Here is a 9,999-nt window from a genome sequence, read left to right as displayed (position 1 = left end):
TGAAGGGAAGCATGAGCGCCTGGGAATTCAATGAAAACTCATTATTCAGATTAGAAAGGGCCAGGATGAATTTTAGCCTGAGATGAACTCCTTTCCACAAAGTTAAGTGTTTCAGGAAACCTGAGATGCTAGGTTGAATTTCCTTAATTGATGATAAAGGTATTTTCTCACGTGTTGGAAGAATTCAATGTGTTCTGTAATTAAAAAGTTTCCACCTACTTTTCGGGGCAACAAACTAGCGTTTATGCAAGATAAATCAATTACATGATATAAATGTGTGGAGCAGCACTCAGAAGGCGGGAAGGACGACTTCATGGCAGAAATTACGTAATAGGGGAAAGTTAAGAAACATGGTTTTAGGTTTAACTTAAAGTTAGCTCATGATGTTAGGGTTTCAGATATGTACTGTTAGATGGTCCAAAGCAACATATGAGCCACACAGACCAACTCTGACAGTCATGAAAATGTTATTAGTTGTGCAAAGATTCACCTTTCAACTAATGATTTGGAATTCTAACTGTACAACTTGATCTTGAACCTATAGAAATAGAAAAACTTGTATCACAAAAAACTAATAAAAAGAACTGATAGCTTTAGGATACATTCTGATTGACTTAAAGTATGCTAAAGTTCTTTCTTTCCTTTTTCTTTCTCTATGAAGCAAGTGTAGGACTGAACTATGTCTGACCCTTTACTTTGAATCACTGGGGAGGAAAGCACATAAAGAGAATTTCTCAGTTGGGATTCATAAAGTGTAACATCATTATTTTTGTCGATGTTTGGCCTTTATTGCACATTCCCCGATTACATACCAGAGTCCCTGGAAAAGAGCTAAAAGTGGCCTAACATATTTATTTGATATAATCCTGTTCATGATCCCAAAATTCATTGTTCTTATTTTCTGTCATTATTGTGTTTGCATTTAGAGATGAACTGTGCAAATGAGGCACGTGCAGTTGTCCTTTATTTGTCATCATTTTCATTTCTGCCTATTCCTTCAAAGCTGCAGAACGTTTTGCTGGAAATGCTCCTCATTTCTGTAGAATTTTTCTGAGATTTTGGGTGACAAGTCAGCTTGACACTTCTCATAAAAAGGTGCCAAATGTTTATCCATGTAAAATCCAGGATCTGAAATGAGTTTCAGTCTTTTTATGAGTCCCATTAATATTTTATTTGCTTTCTTGCCACATTATACAGACAGCATGGAAAAGAGTCAAAACGAAGGAAAGAAAAATGACGAAGAGTTTCAGTGGAGCAACTGAGGTGGGAGAACAGTGCAGGTGTTGCATTGCTTTGTGTGCGGTACTATTCCTTAATTCAATTTCATACATCATAAATGCTACTTTGACACACACTTGGGCATGTTGTGGCTGGAAAACAGAACCCATAAATTAAATGGAAAGAATTTTCTATTTTTTTTTCTTGAAAAACTTCTTCCGTATTTACTTTGTTTGGATTACGAATCAGTCTTGGAGAGCTGGTTAATATTGCTTTTTAATGCTCAACCCAGACACTGTAATAAGCATTAGTTATTGCTTGTGCAGAAGACAGGGCTAGGTTTGAACAATTAATTATTCCAGATTGAAAGATCTTTAGTTGGAAAATGCAATATTGATTTATAAAATCCATTAATCAATAATTTTATCCTAGAGATTTGTTGCATTTAGTCAAAAGAACAGCTTCTTTGTTCTTTTCTCCAGTGTAAGATCAGTTTATGAATCTTTGTTCACTTTAAATCAGAGTTATTTGAAAACAGTTTTCATACCAAAAACTTGGTTTTAGAATAAAAGGTCGGCAAACACTAAAGCCATTTTGAATAGGAAATTGAATGGAGTTATGAAACAGTTAATTGAAACTGCATCGATCTAGTAGAATGGAATAGAAAAATATAATAGAAACTTTACTACTACCAAAATAAAAATGCAAAAGCAGCCAGCTGCTTTTACAACCACACTATTCAATTCAATTCAATTCAATTCAATTCAATTCAATTCAATTCAATTCAATTCAATTCAATTCAATTCAATTCAATTCAATTCAATTCAATTTAAGTCAATTTAATTCAATTCAATTTTATTTGTCTAGTCCAAATTCACAACAACAGTCGTCTCGTTCGGGCTTCGCATCAGTAATTGAAAAAGTAAAACAAAAAATCAAAAGGATCCTGAATACATAGAATTCAATAGGAAAATACTAAATTGAACTAACAAACTGACTAAAGTAAACTGGACAGTCCTGCCCTTAGACCCTCCTTCCCCACTAGAACATTAAAACAATACAAATAAACAACAAATTTACAATAAAAGAATAAAACCATAAAATATTCCAAAATTAAAGTTTAATACCATAAAACCATGAAACATTTACAAATTAAAATTCAAAGTAGTTTAGCATTGATACTCAGTCCTATACAAAGCAATGTTAAGTCATACGGACACAAGAAACATCAACAGGACATTCAATCTAAATCTAAAATGGGATGTGCAGAAAACACCATTTGTGTGAACATAAACTCCATATAATTTCAAAATGATATACTCAATCTACAAATACATTTATCCTCCATTTATATACACATGTTCATCTCCTTGTTAGGCTTTTGGCTGCCACAGCAAATCATTCGCTTCGGAATGAAGGTGCGACCATATCTTAAAAGGTAGAGCAAGTGTGTCTTGCAGTTTCCTTGTGTCTCGTGAGGCCACCTTAAGGGATGCCATGAACATGGAGCGTACAATTGTAGGGAGTGTGGTATCATGAAGTATTTGTAAGGCTAATGTAAGTTGTGCATAATATTATGACTTACAGGTACAGGTGTGGCTTTCGTATGGTGCCCTTACGCCAAACTCTAGTCTAGTCAGAGTGGCGTTTGCTGGAGGCCTGCAGAGTGTCCACCAAAACTACTCTGAGTGTGTCTAATTTCCTAACATCTAATACCTGCAATCATGGAGCATGCACTTATTACTACCTATCAGGCCCCTTACGCAATGTGCAAAGTTTTCCCCCTACTGGCTCATCAAGTGATCTAGGAACTTGATATTTCCTGTGGGCCATCTGCTTTCTTTATACAGGTTAGCCTGTTTTTCACTCGCAGCGAGCTCATATCTACCCAGTTGTGACTAAAGCATGACCCTTCTACATACTCCTTTCTCGCATGAACTATCATAACCTGCATTCATGAATCTCCTCTTTGGTCTTCTTCCAAGCCTCTCCATCCTTGTCACTCCAAAAGAGAACTTTAACATCCTCCGCTCTGCCTCCTATCTTCTTTTCAGTGAACACCTTTTCTCTACACCTGCACTAAAAAGTTAGCACAAAATCTATAATAAACTCAGTTTTCCTTCCTTTTTGAGCTCCTCCCTCTGCCCCATGCTTTAAACATAATTTTAAATGCATCACAGATATTTAGATGATGAACTTTGCATTCAGAGTGAATTTTTGCCCATTCACAAGCGCTCCTTCCCTGCAGGGACGGCAAACCTTTGTTTATGAGTGAATTCCCTCCTGGGCTTTATTATTATGTGCTACAGATTTCCTCCAGCACTGTTTAATTTCAGCCTCCAATTGGAAGTTCACATTAAAAGTTAATGGGTGAGCTGGCTATTGATTTTAAAATAAATAACCCTCATAACAATACGGCCTGGTTTCCATTTATATGTTCATCATGTCACACTTTTTGTGCCTCAGTCTGTTTTATTTTTTTTGCAAATATGTTTTTTCTTACTTTCACTGGTTAATGGTGTATTCATGTTTTCTCTAGTCATTGGAGTGTCGCTGCTGCAAGTCCCGCTGTGAAGAAAATCTGCCCCACAGCACTTGTGTCACATGTTTGTCCTGGGTGGTGCAGCTGCGCCTCGGCTTGTGTTGCTGCCTGCACCCAGCACGCTGTCAGTGGGGGAGACGGTGGGATAAATGATTATTTATGATCCGCCGCCTCCCATCCTCTCAGCTATACCCAGGCTCTATTCATTACAGCTGCAGGCTGCTCCTGCGTGGGAGAAAAAAAAAACAAAAACATGTGCACACATGCGCTCACATCCAAATGCCAAGCAACTTCTGCTCACATGTATTCATGGACACTCTGCTGACTTTAAAAACGCCTCATCTCAGGTGCACTGTTGTATGCGCCGTCATACACAGCAGAATCAGGGGCTTGACTTGCCAAAATGTTCCCCTTTCTGTATTTTAGATTCAAAGACATCCTCCCAATGAAAGCACAGGCTCACCTTCTTTTCTAGCTGTAAATGGCACACAGCTGACATGCCTCTGTGGTGTTTTGTGACTTTCTCCATGCATCACACTTTCCCGTCCCGACTGTTGGACCCCCATAAATCCTTGGGAAACCTGCAAAGCTAAAGAAGGGCTTGAATAATTAATCAAATTGAACGTGGACCCCGTCAGTTTTCCTAAACCAAAGGGAAATAAGACTATAGATTACTGTATATCCACGTGTGCTTACGGGCATGAATGCATGCTTTTTGCTCCAAGGTGTCAAAGTAACAAGGGACAAAAAGTTCAAATACATTAAATGGCTGCAAATATGCTCTTTTTTTCTTTTGGTTTATGAGCGCACATACAGAAAACTCTGGTAAGCTTTGATGTGTGTTAGTCAGTGAGACCTACAGAACACCAAGTGTTTTGTGTTTTAAAAGCTCTGCGTGACGTTTTGTCTATAAAGCAAAGAGTTACTATGTGCTTTAAATGGAATATACATCACATATATCAAGAACTTGTTAAGAGAATGTACATAAGAGTCCCAGAGCTAAAGTCATACGTTACAGCGAGTCCATTTAGTTGAGACTACATTGTTGCACATGGGACGGTGTAATTGTCCGCTGGGCTTAGGAGTCTATGGTCTTTTGAGTCTATAGGTGGAACCTCACCCTGATAACTCACAATAACGGTCCACAGCTGACCATTTAACAAGGCGAGAAAGAGCGCTGCCTTTGAGAGTGCTGTGTACAGACAATGAATCAATACACTGGATAGTAATACATGGAGGGGCGGGAGACATGTGCAAAGTGACATTCCATTAGAGGACCATCAGCAGGGTCTTTCCCAGTCAGAAGAAACTGTGCAGCATTCATCAAGTTATTTAGATGGATTGCTGCTCTATATATAGGTCCCCTGACTCAGCCGCTGCCTGCCCCTCCTTCATGTACATTTGATGTTCAACAAAGTTAAAGAGGAGTGCCATTAGTCTGTTTTTTATATTGTTGTATAAGAATGCACGAAAAGCATGTTACTCTCTGACAATTATCCAGAAGCAGTCTCAGCAGGGATTTTCCCATCTCCAGCTTCTTTTTCCAAATCTTTTATGTGGACACTGCAGTTTTATCAGGTCAGCCAAGCCCTGAATCTGCCCTCAGGCCTCCTCCCTGTAGGACAGGCCCATAAAATGCCAACACTGAAAGGAATCCAGAATGAAATTTGACCAGGTGTGCGTGCTCTGCAGCCACCTACCCTCCTAAATATCAATCTTTGCAGTATTTCTCATGTCTTGCTTGTTTTCTTCTATGATAAAATCAAAGCTATTAAGACTATGCACTAAAATGAACAAAGTCCATAGAATTAGGGGACAGTTGGAGCTGTGACTCCATTACAGCTGGGTAGCTCGGTTGGTAAGGTAAAGGGTGAAGGGCTGCCACGCAGGAATCTAGGGTTCGATTCCCGGAGGGGAACAAACAATGGTACTAAGGGCAATTACCATATCAATGGCGAGCAATTAACATCACCCAGTGATTGGGCAAGACCCTTAACACTACTGCCCCCCTAGTGCGGTTCAGCTGCAGCTCGCCACTCCTCCAGGGGATGGGTCAAATGCGGAGCAGAGAAGAATTTCCAATTGTGGGATTATTATTTACACAAACTATCATGACAAGAAAAAGCCTTCAGTATTTTCAAAAAACAACAGTGTGCCTTACGGATTATATCCGGTTGTGCTTACTGATGTTGTAGTGATTTTGGGAGGTCCACAGTGCTCTGTCCAAAGTGCTGATATACGGTTGTCTTAAAACACAATAAAAGAACGGTCTCCTCACTATTCTCCGGCCTCGTCAATGGCTCTGCTAAACCTGAGCTGCTACCTGACAATATAAATACATTAGATGGGGTCAGAATGCTGTCAAGAACAGCCATGGCGATGCAGTTTGACCACCCAAGGATTGATTGGGAAGTGGCGGATTTGTTCCTGAAGTTTGAGAGGTTTAGCTTTGTATTCGCGTTGTGTACGCAGCAGCCCAAACAGAAGGCGGGCTGGTTTGGTACATGGCTTGGCAAGCAATAAGCACAACCAAAAAGCTCCAGTGGGCTGAGGGTGAGAAGGATGACCCCATTAACCCTTGTGCTATCTTAGATGACCCCACTCTTACATTGACGTGTTCTCCCTACCATGACAAAGGTGGATAAAGGTGGAAAGATTTCATGTAATCCATGGACACCAGTGAAGATCACAAATCATTGAAGAAAAAAGGTTCAGCACACTGTCTAGTGGGTCTAGATGACCTAACTCCCAATGTTAAAGTGCCTAGGATAGCACAAGGGTTAATGTCCTGGACAAGTTTGCTGCCCACATAAGACTTTGAAAAAACCGAGAGGAAAGAGAGGCATGGCTTTAAGCAAAGGAAATAAGGAGCAACTAAGATCTTCAACCATTTTGTTAAAGACTTGAAACTTCTATTGCTGGATTTCAATTGGTGACTCAAATGACATGCTAGTGGATGCCTTAATAGCTGGTGTGAGAGAAAAACATGTCCAGGAAAGACTTCTGGACAAAGGAGGAGATGGTGGCTCTGAGGGGGCAACCATCTCCACCTTCAGTGGTTCCCCAGTGCTCAGCACTCCAAAGGAGTGAACCATATCATACCACATGAGGCAGAGCAGTAAAGCTTTCGGATAAAATAGACTTGTTCTGTTGCAACATCTAGTGCAAGGTTGTACTAAGGGACAGACGTGGTGCAAACGTCTGATGGAAGTAATGTGGTAGTAACTTCTCCTTCCTAGAATATTTTATAGAAGCTGGAAAATTTATTTATGATTTGATGGAGTAAGTGTTTACAAAACAAAACTGCAGAATTTTTTAGCTTCATGTCAGAGCACCAGGATAGCCATGTATTTTGTTATTGTTAATTACTTTTGTTTTACTTTATTTTATTATTAAAAAATGGGATGTGATGTATGATAAATTTAGCCATCTCTTTTTGTAAATGTCCCTACAGCCATCCGTAGTGCTGATTTTACAGCTGTCATAAGGCATAATAAAAGAACATTCTCCTCACTATCCAGCGGGCTCGTCAATGGCTTTACTAAACTTAAGTTGTTACCCGACAATATAAATACATTACAGCAAGGGTTATTTTAGCCTCATAAGTCTGTTTTTTTATGTGTTGCAAAAAAGTTGGGATTTACAGGTAATGTTAATACGCTAACATGGTTCACGTGTTGTGTGTCAAAAACCAGTTCTAGAGTGACTGTGAATGAACAAATGTTTTGTCTTGGGTGGTTCAATTCCACCAAATTCATTTCAAATAATTACTTTGTCAACTCTTAGCTGTATGTTTGCAGCATGTGCCTGACGAGCATGCGCACAGACTGGTGTGGGCTGTGGTAGAGGAAAATAAGCGGATCGAGTCTGGGAAAGCCGTTGACTGTTTTAAGTTTGTGTCAAACAGAATAAAAGACCCGTTGACGCCAATCTAGTATTATCTTTCATCAACACCAGAACACAACACAAAGTATATCAGGGAACATGATGCAGCTGCTGTAAAAGTAATTAAAATAGTCTGACTGACACCTCTGACTCTTCTGTCTCGCTTAATGCGCCTTATAAATGACATTTACAAAAATGGACTTTTCAGTAATGGTGCTCCGTATAATGTGATGTGCCTTATAGTGTGGAAGTTAGGGTATATCCAATTTATGGGCATACAAAAGAGATTTAAAGAAAGTCATTAGAATGTTTGCAAATTTAAACACAAACTATACTCCTACAATAACAATATCAAAATATTTCAGCTTCTCACAACTGCTGAGGCTGCTGGCAATAAATGAGGGCAGGGTTTTGCTTCTAGGTCTCCGTAGTTTTGCCACAAATCATTAGTAAAACAAAAAAACAGTGAAACTGCCTCAAACCAGACCAAAGTCCATCTAGGTTGATTCATTTTTGGCAAGTCAAAAAGATTTAAAAATATGTAATAGTTTGATGAGGAGCAAAGAGGTTGTAATTGCAAGAAAACAAGAAACTTGACCTTCACACACAAGCAAACAACACACCAGACAAGTGTGAAAGCAGGTATGATTCGTGCAGCATGTGTGTGTAGTTCCTGCAAATTCAAACTAAGATGTAAATAGCATTTTACACATCATTTTTGCAATGCCAATCTTAACATAAATTGAAAACTGTTGCTGATATTTTCCTGCAAATTTGAGTCCTACTTGTAAAATGTGTCATTTTGATATAACCTGCAAGCATTTTACGATTTTTCATTTTCTGCAAATGAATCTGATTTCTTTCATCAAAGCAACCAAATCTTTTAAAAATATTCTACAGAAATTAATTTTTTAAAGCAAATGGATTTTTTTTCTTAACTTGTCTAAAGCTTTACCTCAAAGTTGACAGGTCAAGAGGTCAACAGGTCAACTAATACAATCCTTGTCAGAGAAAGTGTTATCTCAGGGTATTACAGTTCCCCCCGTGGCCCAAAACATTGTTACAAACAGCACTGTGCAACAAAGCGCCAAAATGAGACATCACTTTCGCATTAAAAAAATTCACACTTTGGTATTTTTGATGCAAAATAGAGTTGATATAACTAGATGGGGCTCCCGTTTTCAGGCTTTCTCACACAGCTGTACCCTTTCTGATGCACCTTTAAAGTTAATGACATTTTTTCCTGCCTGTTGGGAATACCTGACAGGGATGGATACTGTAGAGCAATATAAGAGCTTCCCTGTCACCTTTTCGTGTGTATATCTTCTTTCCCTTCCAGTACGACCCATCGATAATTGCACTCAAATTCCCTCTAGCTTAAAGTCTTCTTTGCTCTCCCCTTCTCTTCTCACTTTCCGTTTCTCCTTTGATTTTCTCAGCTCTGCATGTCAACACTGTCAGGTCCCTTGGCACCGACAGAGCTATCCGCTGTCGCTCCCTCCCTCCCTCTGCCCCGTCCCATTACAATGACAATAACAGATAAGAATATTTATTATGTTGGCTCACCACTCCCTGTTCCTCCAAACATCTCTCAGGGGAGCGGCTCCTCACTATCACCCTCAAAAGCCTCATTCAGTTAACAGAAAAAAAATCCACATCCACCCTTGGCCTTGATGCTTTCCTTTATCAGCCCAATGAAAGAAGAGCCAGAGCATGGAGGCGTCTCATCTCCTCTGCTCCTTTTCTTCTCGCACAGCTACCCCCCCCCCACTTTTAATTTTCATCTCTCTTTTCCTTCTCGTTTAAAAAAAAAGGAGGGGAAAGGAAAGGGGGTAGGTAGGGTGAGCAAATGAGAGCGGGACGCCGGCTTGTGATAACTGCCATGGAGAATGGACATCTCCCTTGTTTATTGGCTTTTGAAATTCAATCCATTGTGTGGGATAGGAAGTGATAAAAGGAGTGGAAATACAGGCGCTCTTATCATGCCAGCTCAGTGAAAGGAACCCCCCCCCATTTTCCAGATGCCTCAGTTTGTTGTGGGGTACGCTTGTTGTGTGCGCATCACTAAATCCGAATAATACAAGCTGAAAAATGTATTCATTCAGCTGATTATTTGGACCCGGCTATGCCACTTACTATTGTGTTAAGCCATTGTGTGTAGTCTTTGCGTTTAGAAGAAACACACTACTGAGAATGGTCACACTTCTGTCATGCATTTTTCTCTCTAAGTGTCTCAGATTCAAATGTTAAGCAAACTTTTGTTTCCCAGAGACTTTGTCAAGTTCTCTGTCAGCAGTCCACTTTATTAACCACAAACTTGTTTGTGTTGTTAAACATTTTTGTTGACCATCTGG

General features: G+C 39.5%; 1 long non-coding RNA gene across 1 annotated transcript; it reads right to left on the bottom strand.

Moving 5' to 3' along the window:
• Positions 1-2,328: 2,328 nt before the first annotated feature.
• On the bottom strand, positions 2,329-9,400 carry LOC110015076. Its single transcript, XR_002290138.2, has 3 exons — positions 9,212-9,400; positions 4,224-4,349; positions 2,329-3,985 (listed from the first exon to the last, which is right to left on the bottom strand). It is a non-coding gene; the product is annotated as an uncharacterized LOC110015076 (long non-coding RNA).
• Between the last annotated feature and the right edge of the window lie 599 nt (positions 9,401-9,999).

This window comes from Oryzias latipes, chromosome 5 (assembly GCF_002234675.1).
Source record: "Oryzias latipes chromosome 5, ASM223467v1".
Taxonomy (NCBI): Eukaryota; Metazoa; Chordata; class Actinopteri; order Beloniformes; family Adrianichthyidae; genus Oryzias; species Oryzias latipes.
Note: the sequence above shows the minus strand (reverse complement) of the source record. Positions and strands in the feature narration are given on the sequence as shown.